Here is a 15,706-nt window from a genome sequence, read left to right on the forward strand (position 1 = left end):
GGCAAGAGTCTTAGCCAGTAACCTGAATCCCAGAGGCGGCAGGTGCAGACCATCTCTGGCAAAGCATTGTGGTCTGTTAATCATGTCGGCCCAGGCAGACAGATACTGGATCCCCTTTGAATGACACCAGAAGCTTATTCAATTGTTGAAGTCAAGTCATGTCTGTATGCTTGTAGGGGCTGACTTTGAAATGTCCTGTAACACCTCAGAATTCCTGGTACACTGTAAATTGGGCAAGTATATGTTGGTATAGTGTGTGACTGGCAATCAGGATATGTTTGTTCAGACAGTTGTTCTACTCTAGAGTTCATTTTGGGTACTGGTATGTTGCTGTGACTGTGGTGCAAATGTTTTTGGGTGGACATTTTTGCACCACTCTCTGCTTTTCAGTACAGTTCCATCCCTGCAGTGCATGCTATATTTGAATATACATGGGTACTTGCCCAGAGGTGTGGGAGAGTGTCATGTTGGTCTTACTGCATTTCATAAGGTGCTGGGTGACATGTTTGGCAGCTGTTAGGGGATTTCCATTCTGTTACATTACTGCAGTCATACCGCTACACTGTCCAGAGGTCTAGACCTTGTTCAGATGTGTGGCTCATATGTTTGGTCTGTTCCCCAGACAGTTGTCCTTGGCTAATTGGTAGGATACTCTGGGGAATGCAGTCAGTAACTGCTAACATCCATTGGTGTTACTGACTTCATATCCCTCAGAAAAATATATGTTACAACAGCAGCTGTCTACATTTATCACAGCAATATGTCCAATATACCCCTGTGTTTGAGCCTCTGTCCCCAATTATGTCAGACTTTGTCAAGATGTCATGTACTAAGAGGTTCAGAGGTATGTAGTATCATTATTTATTGCATTCATTCCTGCTATCATCCCAGTGATGTTATAGACCCCTCTCCCCAGACATGTAACAACGAAGTGTCCATAGATATGAGTCCTGTGCCTATACATTACAGTGGGAAACTGTACATTTGAGAGGTCTGTGTATGTCTGCCTATTGTTAAAAGACTGTGAGTATTGTGTAGCAGTGTAGTGTGTACATGTTATTTGGGCTGTGTATGGAGAGGGTATATGTGAGTGTCATGGGCCCTTTCTACCTGACTGTGCATGGCGATCCAGTTTCCAGTTCCCTATTGCCTGTATATGTTTGTACATGCAGACCTTGACATGTAGACGGTGACATGTCCTGTAACAACTCATGATTTCCACTACACTGTGACATGGGGCAGTATATGTAGGGGTAATGTGTGAGTGGCAAATGGGACTTTGTTGCTCACACAGTCATTATACTGTAGTGTTTTGTTTGCTTACTGGTATGTCGCCGTGACTGTGGTGCAATTTTTAGGGGGTATGCACGTTCACACCAGTATCTGTTTTCCACTAGTGTTACATCCCTGTAGTGCCTGTTTTTGTTTGCTAATGAATGTGTACAGCCCCAGAGCTAGACTTGGGTAATGTTATGTCAGTCTAATTGTAGTTTGGACATTGCTCGATAGCTCAGTATAGTTTCCCTACTGTTGTGTTATGTCCACCTATTTGGAGGATGTCTAGGTGTCTGGCCGATATCTTTGGTCTGGTCCCTATAACTGTTGTGTATTCCTGACACATCAGTGGAATGATGTGGGGACTAAGGTCACATGAGAAGCAATTGAGTCCTGGAAATGTGATATTTCAGTCGATATATGTTAGGACATACAATGTTACTACATCAACTTTCTCAGCTTATCTACTGATGTATTTTGGATATGTCCCTATTTTCATGCCTTTGCCCCCCACTTTGTCAGGCTTGGTCCAAATTCATTGCACTAAAGGGTTCTGAGCATACCTCTCCACTGCCAGGGTTTTCACAGAATGTTCAGATGTTTGGCCCATACTTTTGTTCAGTTCCACAATTTATTCGTATTTGTCTGGTAAATCATGGTGATGATCCACGGATTTATGTCAGTAAATAATGACATAACATTTCAGTTTCCATCCTCATATCCTTTAGTAATTGTCTGCTGAAGCACACCCTGTTGCTGTAGCAAATGTTTTCATTTTCTAACAGCAATATTTGAAATATGTGCCTATATGTGCCCCCCCCCCCTTTTACAGCCTTTGTGTAGGTTTCTTGCACTAACAGGTTGAGAGAGATGGTTCTGAGGTATAACTGCACTGCATGTTTTATATATATATATATATATGGATATATATATATATATATATATATATATATATATATATATATATATATATATATATATATATATATATAGGTCTACCTGATAACCCCGAAAGCTAGAAACGCCAACGATGAGAACACCGACACCAGAAGACTGACAACGGAGATGACCGACAGTTGAAAATCTCGACGCTGACAACACTGACATGTCAAATGAAAGCTAGTGTGTAAGTATGCGGTAGTGATGGACGGCAGGGTTAGGGTGCGGGTAAGGTAAGTGTGCGATAGTGATGGACTTTAGGGTTAGGGTGCGAGTAAGGTAAGTGTGCGATAGTGACGGACTTTAGGGTTAGGAGCGGATTAAGTGAGTTAGGGTTAGGGCGCGGGTCAGGTGAGTGTGCGATAGTGACAGACTTTAGGGTTAGGGGCGGGTTAAGTGAGTTAGGGTTAGGGCGCAGGATAGGTGAGTGTGAGATAGTAATGGACCTTAGGGTTAGAGTTTGGGTTAAGGTTAGTGCATAGATAGTTGTGTTTGTAAGGTTTGTAAGGTTTTTGGTGTGCTTGTGTTGTGTGTGTGCTTTTTGGACAGGGGATTTGTTTTGTTTGTTGGCTGTCGGATTGTGGTTTGTCGGGCATGTGAAGTTTTGTGTTTTTGAACTTTCGGTTTTGTGGTGTCTGTGATTTTGTTGTCAGTGTTTTTGCATGTCAGTGTTTTCAGGTAGACCCTAAATATATATATATATATATATATATATATATATATATATATATATATATATATATATATATATATATATATATTATGACTCGACTTTTTCATACATATGCTTCATCAGACTATATATATATATATATATATATATATATATATATATATATATATATATATATATATATATATATGTGTGTGTGTGTGTGTGTGTGTGTGTGTGTGTGTCTATATACAACACATGACTGGTTCCACAAAGCTTTCTCCCTAATGTTGTATGCCTCTATTACATAATATGTTTGAAAAAGCAATGCTATTTCCTACAATTGAGATGGTGTAGTGGTACATTTCTCTGACTATAATGTTCAGGATCATGTGTTTGACACTTGGGACTGTTTTTTTTTCATTAATGTTAAATGTACAGAATGCATGATATGTTTGTTAAAGCATTATAGCCTTTCACAGCTCAGATGATATAGTGGCATTTTGCTATGATTGTAGTGGGCAGCATTCCGGGTTCGAGACTTGGCAGGTCTGACTATTTTATTGTTGGGCAGAGCAAGGTCTGATGGATGCAGAGTGATTAGGGCATGTTTAAGCATATTATACTTCTATTTTTTATTATAAAATAATATTTATATACACATTATAATTTTATATTTACCTTCCATGAATCTGTCTATGTGCTTTCATTAAATTATATTCTTGTGTGACGATACTGTACAGTGCACTTGTGTTTATATGGCGGTTTCACATCTTTTCTACACTGACATCTCACTTTTGGAACTGCTACACTACCCTGGTTGACAAAAAAAATTGCTACATAATTTAAGTTTACTAAAATAATTTAACACTACTTACTTTCGCATAGGAAAATAAGTTGTCTGTTTTAGGACTCAAGCCGTGAACACCTGCATGTAAAGCTGCAGCTCTAACCACTACACTACCTCAGCTTGGAAATTTCACCAGTCTATTTGCATTTAGCTCCTATGGGATATTTAAGCTATGCTAAGTGGTCAGCCATAACATGTACACCCACTTAGCTACACTTAAACATTCCTTAGGCTACTGGAAAAAAAGTTATATATTATTAGGTTATATGGGCGTGCATTATGGTGTTCTGACATGATCATTAGTAGCATTGTTTCATACCAGTGCCATGTATAATAATTTGCAGCATTGCTTCACATCTGCACCATGTATCGCTATTATCAGCATTGTTTCACACCAATACCAAGTATAATTACTGGAAGCATTGCTTCACACCAATAGCACTAGTGGCATTATTCCACACAATTGCCATGCATACTGAGAGTGTTCCATAGTACTATCATCTATATCAGTATATAGTGGAATTATCTCACACCAGTAGCATGCATAACCACTAGTGGTGGTGTTCCATACCAGTGCTGTGCATATGAATAACATCATTGTTCACACCTGAAACATGCTTAAATACTGGTGGCATTGTTCCATACCACTACCATGCATAATCACTGCTGGCATTGTTGCATACCAGTACAGTGTATAATCACTACATCATTGTTCCACTCCACTGTATCCTGCATACTGACAATGCTCCTCACCAGTACCATATTTAATCTTTAGTGGCACTGTTTCCTACCAGTACCATGTATAATCATTAGTAGCATTTTCTACTCCATTATCATACATATTGCATTGTTTCACAGAAGTACCATGTGTAATCAATAGTGGCATTATTCCATATCAGAACACTGTATAAGCACTAGTGACGTTTTTCTGCAGTTACCATTAATACTGACAATGTTCCACACCAGTACCATTCAAAATCACTAATGACATTGTTTCACACCAGTGCCATGTGTAATCACTAGTGGCATTGCTACACATCATTACCATTTATTCTAATAGTGTTTCAGACCAGTATTATGCATATCACTAGTGGCACTGTTCCACACTAGTGCCATGTATATCACTAGTAACTATTGTTCCACACATGTATCCTGTATAGTCACTAGGGCATTGTTCCACATTGTTATTGTGCATAGTGACAATGTTCCACACTAGTATCATGCATAATCAGTTATGGCATTGTTCTAAGCTAATACCTTCCATAATCATTACTGGTATTGTTCCAAACCCTAACCATGCATATTAGCATATTAACAATATTCCAAGTACCACGTGTACTCAATAGTGGCATTATTCCATATCAGAACAATGTACTAGTGGCATTTTTCCACACAATTATCACTCATACTGACAATGCTCTACACCAGTACCATTCATAACCACTACCGGCATTGTTCCACACCAGTAACAAAAGTAATTACTAGTGGCATTAGTCCACACCTTTACCATGCTTAATGACTGTGTTCCATACCAGTATCGTGCATAATCACTAGTAGCACTGTTCCACACTACTACCATAAAAATATCGGTAGTGGCACTGTTCCACATCAGTACCCTGTATTGTTACAAGTGGCATTCCTCCACACTATGCACACTGATGATATTCCAAACCAATAGGATGAATTGTGGCATTGCTCCAAACCACTACCATGCACAGTGACCTATGGCATTGTTCCATACCATTGCCATACATACTGATAGTGTTCTATATCAGTACCTTGCATAATCAGTAGTGACATTGTTCCACAGCAGTAGCATGCACAGTTCCTAGTGGCATTGCTCCATGCCAATATCGTGCATAATTATTTGTTGCATTGCTCCATACTACTTGGTTGCATAAACATTACAGACACTGCTCTACAATAATACAGTTTCTAGAATGATTATATATAACAATACAGTGCATAATCTTCCATATTCTTCCTTTACATTACTTTTTGCCTGTCAGTGTTCTGTGGATAGTACAGTTGTCAAAAACACCAGAGTTAAGGTAATGTCCAGACAGAACAGACTGTGCTTAGCAGGTACTTGGCAACATCTATCCAATAACAAAAATGAATGTATCTCAAGCATGGAAAATGAGGGCATGTCAGTAAAGGCAAAGCTTTTAGAAATTCTTTTCCTCTTAATTTGAGCTGTATCATTTAGTGACAGTGGGAGCTCATCAGTGAGTTCCGCATATTGAGTTTCACATATTTCAGAATAGCTTCTTTGCTGGGAAAAGGCAACCAGGATATGTTGTTTCACATAAGAAAACAAGAGGATCATCTTCCCCAGTATATCATATATATGTTCACTAAAGCAGAAGATTGGGGCATGTCGTTTGTTTGGGGATTTATTTGCTTTTTGCATAGCTTAAAGTACTTTCATTATTTACCCTCAAAAGTCTTGAATCAACATGTATTTACTTCTGGGGATATAGAACATTGTGACAGCTATAGGTCTTGCACCAGCTGGCATTATCAAAGGTGGCGTACCAGGGACATTGGATCTGCTGAAGTACAAGAAATGTGATAAATCATGGGGATTATTGCAGGGGTAATCTTATAGAGTGCCTGAGTAATTTTCTTGCAAAGATCTCAAGTTGTTCAGTAGAGTTCATCATAGGGTTCCATGGAGAAACCTTTGCATTCTTTTTGGAGTCTAAGAGATGGTCTAACTTCCTGTTCGTCAGAAATCCCCTCCCTCCTCTCCCCACTTAGTGTCTGGATGCTGCATGCAAGGTACTTTTTCCAGATACAATAAGACCTATTTCTAACCGGGTATGGGCATTAATACCTGCTGTACAGGAGTGTGAGGGATTTCTGACAGTCACCTAATCACGTGGTGGTGGCACTTATGATCCCCTAAAAATATACCTTTTAGAGGGGTATCATTAGTTTCCTTATATTGAGTAATTTACAAACTGTGCACGCTGGCAGGTCGTATTTACAGTAGAGGAGAGGAGAAAGGACAGGAGAGAAGAGAATATTAACATCATCAGCTAGCACACAGGAGCAGTACTGTGCAACTCATGTTTTTTTTTTTTTTTTATATAGGTATGTAAAACTGATAGTTAGTGGGTTTGTACCCGTAAATGGTAACACTGCAAAGAATACCCATCAGATGAAAAAGTTGACAGGCAGATGGTAATAGGTCTTTGAGGACAAAGGATAAAGAAAATGGGATGAGGATATCCTAAATAAAGATTCCAGGTTTTGTTTCCACTTGCTTTTGTATCCATGTGACAATCACCTAGTGCCATCCTCGTCCTTTGAATGAGATTGTAAAATGCGATCCCATCTACCTGAGTTGGTGGTAGCTTAGGTGAATGCAAAAGATCACATGGCAATGTTGAAAGAGAAGGGAGAAGTTCTGTGATGCCCTGGCCAAGCTTACCCTAGAAGTATAAATACCATCTCTGGCCTAGTGGGACAAACCCAGTTAACAAAAGGATTAATAAATAAATAAATAAATAAATAAACAGGATTTGCTCAGGCAGTTGACAACAAAAATAATCTGCTGTATCCTATGGTGTTATACTAAAATTACTTCTCATACTTCCATCAGAGATTCATAGCACATTACAGTCTGTGCCTGTGGGGCAAAATGTTGGCTACATTCCCCACAGGTTTCAGATCTGAAGTAGAATATATACGATACAGAGTTCTGACCACCTCTGAAATGAACTTTCAGAAGAACAGTTTCCATTATACGCAAACCACTGATAACTATGTATCTCTGGCTTAAAAAAAAATAAATCTGCTTTACATCTTGATAAAGAAAAGGAAATATTTAAATAGTTCTATGAGTACAGAATGCCTGTTAGTAGTTATACTCTCACCCTGTACAACTGTAGACAAATTAAAATTAAGAGGATCTTTGATTTTGGGACGTGATTTCTTGGAATATGAGACACAGTAAACGATAAATGCTAGTTTAGTTGAGATCACTTCCCATTTTGGGAGGAGAGCTAGAGAGAAACAGAGAGTGAGACACACACACACACACACACACACACACACACACACACACACACACACACACACACACACACAGAGCGAGATAGGAAGAGAGAGAGAGAGAGAGAGAGAGAGAGAGAGAGAGAGAGAGAGAGAGAGGGGGTGGATACCTATACTGAGACCTATATTACTACCCAGGAAGTCAGACTACTACAAACTGCACAGTCAAACATCAGGACATCACTGTCCCTCCAGAGTGGGAATCTGTTGCATTATATCACAGCAAGCCTGAACTTAAGGTACTGACGCAATATTTTATCATACTGTAATTATTTATTAATTCTGAGAAAACACATCCTCCTTAAAAGGAAATAAAATAAAAAAAAATGCATTTATCTGAGAATTTGCCAAGACAGGAATTCTCTTAGCAAGTTATTTTCTTTGCATTTAAAATCTTTGAAGTTTTCATTTCATTTGTTTGCTATAAATTGTTTTGGGTCTAACTTGAAGTGTACAGTTCTGTAAGACTATTCTTCTGAAAAGTAATTTCTGAAGTGCTTAGAACATGATAGACAACCTCTTAAGTTAGTTCTTTCTGGAAGGCTGTTTTTAACTCAGAATGAAACTGAAACTAAACTAGAGACAGCTCCTGCAGTGCACTGCGCAGACTGACAGATGTGCATATCACTAGTTATCAGGCTAACCAATGTTTGAAAGCATCAGAAAGCAGTGACTTTAGGTCAGGCATTGCATTTTGTATTAATGTTCTTCTAAGTCTATAGGCAGTTTATGTAAATAGAAAATATACTCTTGTGTAAAGATAACTTGACACAGGCATGGTTTATATATTAAAAATGCCTTGGATTTTAACAAAGAGCAGTGTCACAGAAAAATGTTCAGGAACAGATTTGATAGTCTAAAATTAGGTAACTGTACCCGTGTGCAGGTTACCGAATGAGCAATTGTCTCAGGTCAGTGAAAAGGGATATGCTGTTAACTTTGGTTTGGTGAGATTTTAAAATGAGCTAAGTACTCTTCATAAACAAAATATCTACATCTCTGTTCTGTCTGAACTTATTATATGATATCAAGTATAATAAATCATTCAAGAATTTCATGGTCCCTCATGAGAGACACTGGATGAGCTTGCAAGGGAAGAAAACACATAGCTCTCAACCAATCAGGGACAAATCTCAACAGAATCAGGGACAGATCCAGAAAAAATCGGGGACAGTCAGGGACACTTTTAAAATATTAGTTCTATTAACTTGAGACATTAACAGAATTATAGAATGTGAATTAATATACATTTCTTGAAGTAAAATAAGTATTTAGCTCTTAATTATTGTCATTATTGCAAGAGGTTCTCCGGTTCGATTCTCGGCTGGGGTTCCTTCTGTGCGGAGTCTGCATGTCCTCCCTGTGGTCGCGTGGGTTTCCTCCGGGTGCTCCGGTTTCCTCCCACATCCCAAAGACATGCTGTAGGTGGATTGGACACTCCAAATTGGCCCTAGGTGTGAGTGTGTGCGTGCGTGTGCCTTCTGTGGAAGGTTGGGCGCCGGGCTGGCACCTCGGCACCGTAAAACTCCACTGCCAATCATGAGTGGACAGGTGATCCACTGTGGCGACCCCTAACCGGGAAAAAGCCAAAAGAAGAAGATTTATTAAGCATAATTCGCCACCTTTTGTCCAAAAGGCAACAGTGTTAAGAGGAATTAAAAGGGACAGAACTAAAATCTGTGTCAAAATCAGGGACAGTTGAGAGGTATTGATTGTAGTAATGCATTTATGTTCCTGCTTTCTGACACCAGGTTTCTCTGTTTGAGTATGACATGGTCAGAGCAGTAATAATGTATGCCTTCGGGGAACAAATTTGTGGAAGTGGCACGCCACACAAAGGAACTAGGCAGATAAAATGTGCCAACAGGAAAGGGTATTGCATTTGAAATAATACTTCAAAATGGGTTCCAAAAAGTATGGAAGTGCTTTAAACATAGAACTGAAAACAACTTACCTTACTGTTGTATATTCAGTGTTGAAACATAAAATTAGGCTGCTTGAATACAATTCACATGTTCAGACTTTTATTTGTCCGTGTGTGTGTGTGTGTGTGTGTGTGTGTGTGTGTGTGTGTGTGTGTGTCTTTGAATTGAAGGCTATGGTTTGAATCTAGGGTTTCACAACACAGCAACCTGTGATTTATTTAAAGTATGACTGGTACATTTACAACTGTTCCTTAAAACAACAGATGGCTAATGGATGTAAAAAGTAGTGCCACATCATCAGGTAATAAAGAAATTAAATGTTTTACTCATTGAGAAATAAAGGTTCTTTGTGTTTTTATGGTTTCTTATTTCTGCTGTATAAAGGAGAGGTATTTGCTGACTGGAACAATCCAAGTTTTTTTTTCTTCCCATGCAGGTACATTAAATTAGATATGCTTATCTTTATAGGCAGTTCTATATTTTTTTGATCAGAAGTATTGTAACTATTTTCTGTAAGGAATAAAAAAAAAAATCAGTAACAATCTAATCAAAATATCCGCTGATTTCAATTAGACAGAATTTATCCTTGGAAAAGTATAATGGTAGTATAATGTTACTTGATTGGAAACTACAATGTGGAATATAAACACTATTTTTCTTAGTACCTGCCCTTGTCAGGTAGCAACATCATTTTAAGAAATGCAAGATCATAATTTAGTGTTATGGTTACAGTCTCTGGTTGAGAATGTGGCCTTCTTGATACAAGGTAATTTTAAAGACTGATCTGATAACACAGGGATGGTCATATAATTATTTTATCTATAATATATGGAGTAATCACTCTTGACAGAGGAATAATGGTGACTGTTAACTTTATTGTCCTGTTCCTATCCGTCTGTCTGAACGATTATGAGGTCTTCACCTCACTGTTCTACCTTACAAGATAGGTGGCTGTCTTTTCTCCTGGTATTACAGTCATAAAGGAAGGTCCTCTTAGAGGGTCCACTGCTTTTTAAACAGCTTTCATGAATCCTTTACATTAGATGATTTCTTGTTGACAGACTGTGAGGAGGAGCTTGTAAAAAATGAAATGGATGTAACACTATGGCAGAATACTGTGCTGGAGATAAAGATATTGAACAAACTTATGCCAGGCATACTAAATTAGGAGAGAGCAGTTTTCCTCCACATACCTGTCATCTGCTATGCTTTAAGTATAGTTGTTTGATTTTGGTCCTTAGATTTATCCTTGCACCTCCTGGATTTACCAATGTACCCCATAAAGTCAGACCTATGTATGGGTATAGACCTTATTTTACTCTCTCTTTGAAAAAAAAAATGCATTTTCATATCATCATTTTCTCAAGTGGTATCCCTTTTCTGTTGTATGATGTTTCCTGTACAACTCTGCACTTCAGGATTTCAGTAATTTCTTAGATTTACGTAATTTTATTGTCTCTTACTTCCCTGTCTTTTCTTCTAGGGTATTCACATTAGGTTCCTTTAGGATCTCTTCATGTGCCCTCTCATGTAGGTCCTTTATCCTTTTTTGAAAGATCTCATATTCTGTTAATATTTTTACAGAAGTGGATCCCCAGAACTGAACACAATACAGCTGATGCATTTTCACCAACTGCCAGCATGGAGTGCAAAGCCCATCGAGCAAGGCATTCCAGAAATGCTCACCTTTTACTTAATATCTTTTTACATTGACAAAGTGCCTTTTGATTATATACTGAGTCCTTTTTCATTTTTGTTATATCCTCCTCCCAGCTGACCATCAGCTGTCAGTAGCTCCTCTCCACATTCACCAGTCATCTAGACCCATCTTAGCCTCCCTCAGACATAATTTGACCCACATCCTGGTTATTGTGGAGATGGAGGATGCTGATGCAGTATTGCCAGCTCTGCAGCTGTTGCTTCTGGAGGTAGCTGCCTGCTTCCGGTCATGAGCAGACTCCAGACAAAGTGGCATACTGCTTGTAGAGCATAGCTTCCCCAGCCATTAATATTGTTATTGCAATAAGCCTATGCAGCCTCCCTAGGATGTGTGAGCCATTGCCAGCTACTTACTCCCCTTGTGCCCCCCCCCCCCCAGTATGGTCCCACCAGCACCTCTGCTGTTACTCGAATCTTCATCATTTAGGAAGCAGTAAAGGATTTATTCTCTGCAACACTGGAATAGAATGTTTTTGTTACTGTTGTTAGAAGCTTTCCTTCTACTGCATAGTCATTCCTTGTGCTTTTATTACTCAAGTGTGTTATTCTGCACTTCAAAGAATCAAACCTACATTGTTCAACCTTGTGAAATCCTATCTCATCCTAGCTACCCAACCTTCCATGTTAACTTTGTATCAGTACAGGTTTCCCTTAGGCTTTCTGCATTGTCACGTACACTGACATCAAGGAGGACTATTTGCAGAAATGAAACCTTTAGTACAATCCTTATCATTTCCCTTGTTTCACTGGAATCAGTACATTATTACCTTCTGTGACCTGTTTTCCAGACAATTTTAATTTGGTACACACCCAGAGAGCAATGGTAAAGTTATCTGGTCTTTCTATTTATCTTTTGTGCAGACCTATTTCAAATGCATTGTTAAAATCTGGGTAGGAAAATAAAATAAATAAAAGACAAAAAATAGAATATGAACTACAATTAATTGAGTTTACTGTAGAATAACTCTAAATAACCATTTTCTCTCACTCAACAAACTGTCATAAAGTATAGTAAATACTCTTATGACATACACATATGTAGAAAAAATCTACACAATCATTTTGTTTCACCAGTCAATGTGCTTGAATATCATTGCTATTAAAACTCGGGGTGTTGAATGAGTTCAGATAATACTTCTTCTTCTTTTGGCTTTTAGGGGTTGCCGCAGTGGATCACTGTCCGCTCATGATTGGCAGTGGAGCTTTACAGTGTCGAGCTGCCAGCCCGGCACCCAACCTTCCACAGAAGGCACACACACGCATACACTTCAGATAATACATCAAGTGATATTGTCTGTTCTTAATTTAGCAGTCACATCTCTTCTCCTAAGTCCCTGAACATAGCTATAAATCCTGAAAGAGATTTGAATTGTGTGTGTGTATCAACTGTGTGTATTTGAAGGACATTATTTCGCAACTTCCCTCTTGTTTCCTAGAAATGGTCTGTCATAATTTAACGTGGGCTGGCCACATCCACAGTTTCCGTATTGTCAAAGAAGTCTATTTGGCATATCTGATGTAACTTAGTTTTTCTCCTCACTAAGCCCATATTCAGTATTAAAATAGTATGTCTTTCATTGTGCCTTATGGTGTATCTGGTATTTTTAATAACTTTCATACTGGACTATCCAACAACTCTGTCTCTCTTCAACAAATACTGGAGACATACATTATTCATTTTCTTTTTAACCATTCATTCATTCATTCATTCATTCATTCATTCATTCATTCATTCATCTATCTATTTATTTATCCAGTATGAATTCTCTAGTCCCTCTCAATGTTCTCCCATGAATATTGCTTTATAAAAGGAATACAAATCATTTAATCAACTTAGTGCTAGATATGTTTTTTTGCTTCACTGTTTTCCTCCCACATAGCTGCTCACAGTGCCCCTCCTCAATCACTAGGCTTACTTACCTCTACTAACTCACCTGGATGTGCTCTGTATTACAACTGGGCCCAGCATCACACTACTGCTGTGAAGTATATTTTTCATGATTGCCTCTTGTGCATGCCAAGCAACTTTCCTGAGGGTGAGATGTGCAATGGACACTCAGCAGCAAACTGCCTTCACTTCTGCAAGGGGATGATGTCAGGAGTACACCCTACCCACCCTCAGCAATACATCCTTTCCCACTAGCATCTCAGGCACTCAAGCTGCTCATCGGACCTGGGTTGTCTGAACCATAGTCAGGGCTTTGTTCCTCTGTGCCATGGTACTGCCTAGCTGAATGTTAGTTACGTGTTGCAAAAGTATTCATACCAAACAAAAAGTTCAGATAGCCGTAGGCTCAAATGGAAAAGCTGGGTGTTAGATGGCAGTTTGGATTAATGGGGCAAAGCAATGAGCTTCAAATTAATTGTAACCTACTGACCAACCTTTAAGGGAAGAGAAAAACCCTACTAATACTGCTAACTAACACAAACTAAAATTCGGGGTCAATGCATGTGCTTAACCAGGTCATCTTTTCAATATTCAAAAATACCCTGAAGCCAAAGGTATTCTAAGAACAAGCAAGTTTAATAAAAGTATTTGTTTAGCGCTCTCGTGGAAAGAAACTTGTTCACCAACTTCATCAGAACCTTTGGCTTCAGGGTATTTTTGAACATTAAAAAGTTGGCCTGGTTGAGCACATGCATTGACACGGTTTTTTGGTTTGTGTTATTTTATAATGACCGTAATACAGATTGCTTGGCTATCTTACATGCATTCTGTATAAATTAGATAAATAGACCTATGTTTAAGTTCTCACTAAAAAGAAGCAAACAAATAAAATTCACTATATTAGTCAGCATAAAAATAAATAAAACAATGCTGTAAACTGCAGTACAGTGTAAGCACATACTTCAAGATTCACATCAATGTACATATGAAATATGGTATACCAAATGAAAATCAAGACATCAAAAACAAAGCAATCAACAGGCTCTCTTTGAAAATCAAACACATGAAATGAATCACTGAAAACAATTAAACCTAGCCGAAACTGAAGTTAAAAAAGTGTAACTGCTTTATTAAGAGCTAAGCAGCAGTTACAAAGTGAAAGGTTTTTACTAAGAACTAAGCAGCAATCATGATTATAATATAAAGTGAAGGCTTGCATTTTAAAGGAAACAAGTATTTTATGATGCTTGAAACACTTACATTGCATAGTTACCCATTAAACACAGAAACACAGAATTATTAGCAGTGAACTTTTGGCCAGTCTGTTCTGCTTATAACTCCTTACTGTGGATATACTGTGATTACCAATCAACCAATATCCTATTTCTTGCCATATTAGTAGAACTATTTTGTCAGTTGTATGCATTTGTTAATTTCACCAACGTTTTCAGTTCCTCAGCATAGGAAGTCATTTGTTAGATTTATAAATCTCTCTATGGAAAAAATACATACTCGCATCAGCTGTGAACCAACCTCCTTTTTCACATGGTGCTGCCTTGTTCTTGTGCAGCTTCTGTTGAGTAAAATGTGGACTTCTGGACTTCAGTAATTATACTGAGGTGCTTAATCTTAGAATGTGTCCTTTTCCTATCCTTTCTTCTAGGATGTGCTCATTAAATTTGTTTATTATCTCTTTGACGTCTATGTAGGCCCTGTATCCTTCTTTGTTCAACCTCTATTCTTCTAATGGTTTTGCAGAAGTGGGTCACCAGAAATGAACACAGTACTGTAGAAGCATTCTCATGATCTGTCTGCATTGAGGATTTTTTCTATTGATAACATGCATGTCAGAATGCACTTTATACCTGTCCTAGGATTCCTTAATGCCTTCTAAAACTTGGCTGCCCATATTTTGATCATATGATATTATTATGCCAAAGCCCCTTTTAATTTTTGTTATGGTTGTTAGTAGATTGCTTGTCACAGTGCTGCCTTTCTTTATAATTTTATTAGAGTTACAGATACGGAGGTTGCTGCGTAGCTCTAGATAAGTTAAGCCTTTTGAAACCTGTCCACTGCATTCCCACTGGTACATACTGCGGTGGTGCTGCTGCGGTAGCATTATCGCCTCACAGTATTGTCCGGGCCGATTCTCAGCTAGAGCGACTTCTGCGTGGAGACATACGTGAATGGGCGTACCTTCGTTGAAGGTTGTGTGTCAGGGCTGGCAACCCGGCACGTAAAAATCTACTGCCAATCATTAGCGGACTGGAGTTCCGCTGTGGCGACTCCTAACCGGGAAAAGTTGAAAGACACAACAACAACAGCCAACTAGTTACTTCCCCTATCCATAAGGGATTGGGGTTAAGCCTAAGGTCTGTTTGCTGTTTTCCATC

At 38.5% G+C, this 15,706-nt stretch overlaps 1 protein-coding gene across 1 annotated transcript in view; it reads left to right on the plus strand.

Moving 5' to 3' along the window:
• Positions 1-7,879: 7,879 nt before the first annotated feature.
• Positions 7,880-15,706, plus strand: part of HK3 (hexokinase 3) — a 411,658-nt gene continuing 403,831 nt past the window's right edge. Inside the window, exon 1 of the mRNA XM_044069296.1 lies at positions 7,880-8,017. The gene's annotated coding sequence lies outside the window, so the exon portion shown is untranslated. The remainder of the gene's footprint in view (positions 8,018-15,706) is intronic.

Source organism: Protopterus annectens, chromosome 4.part0 (assembly GCF_019279795.1).
Source record: "Protopterus annectens isolate FY-2018-M chromosome 4.part0, PAN1.0, whole genome shotgun sequence".
Lineage (NCBI taxonomy): Eukaryota > Metazoa > Chordata > Ceratodontiformes > Protopteridae > Protopterus > Protopterus annectens.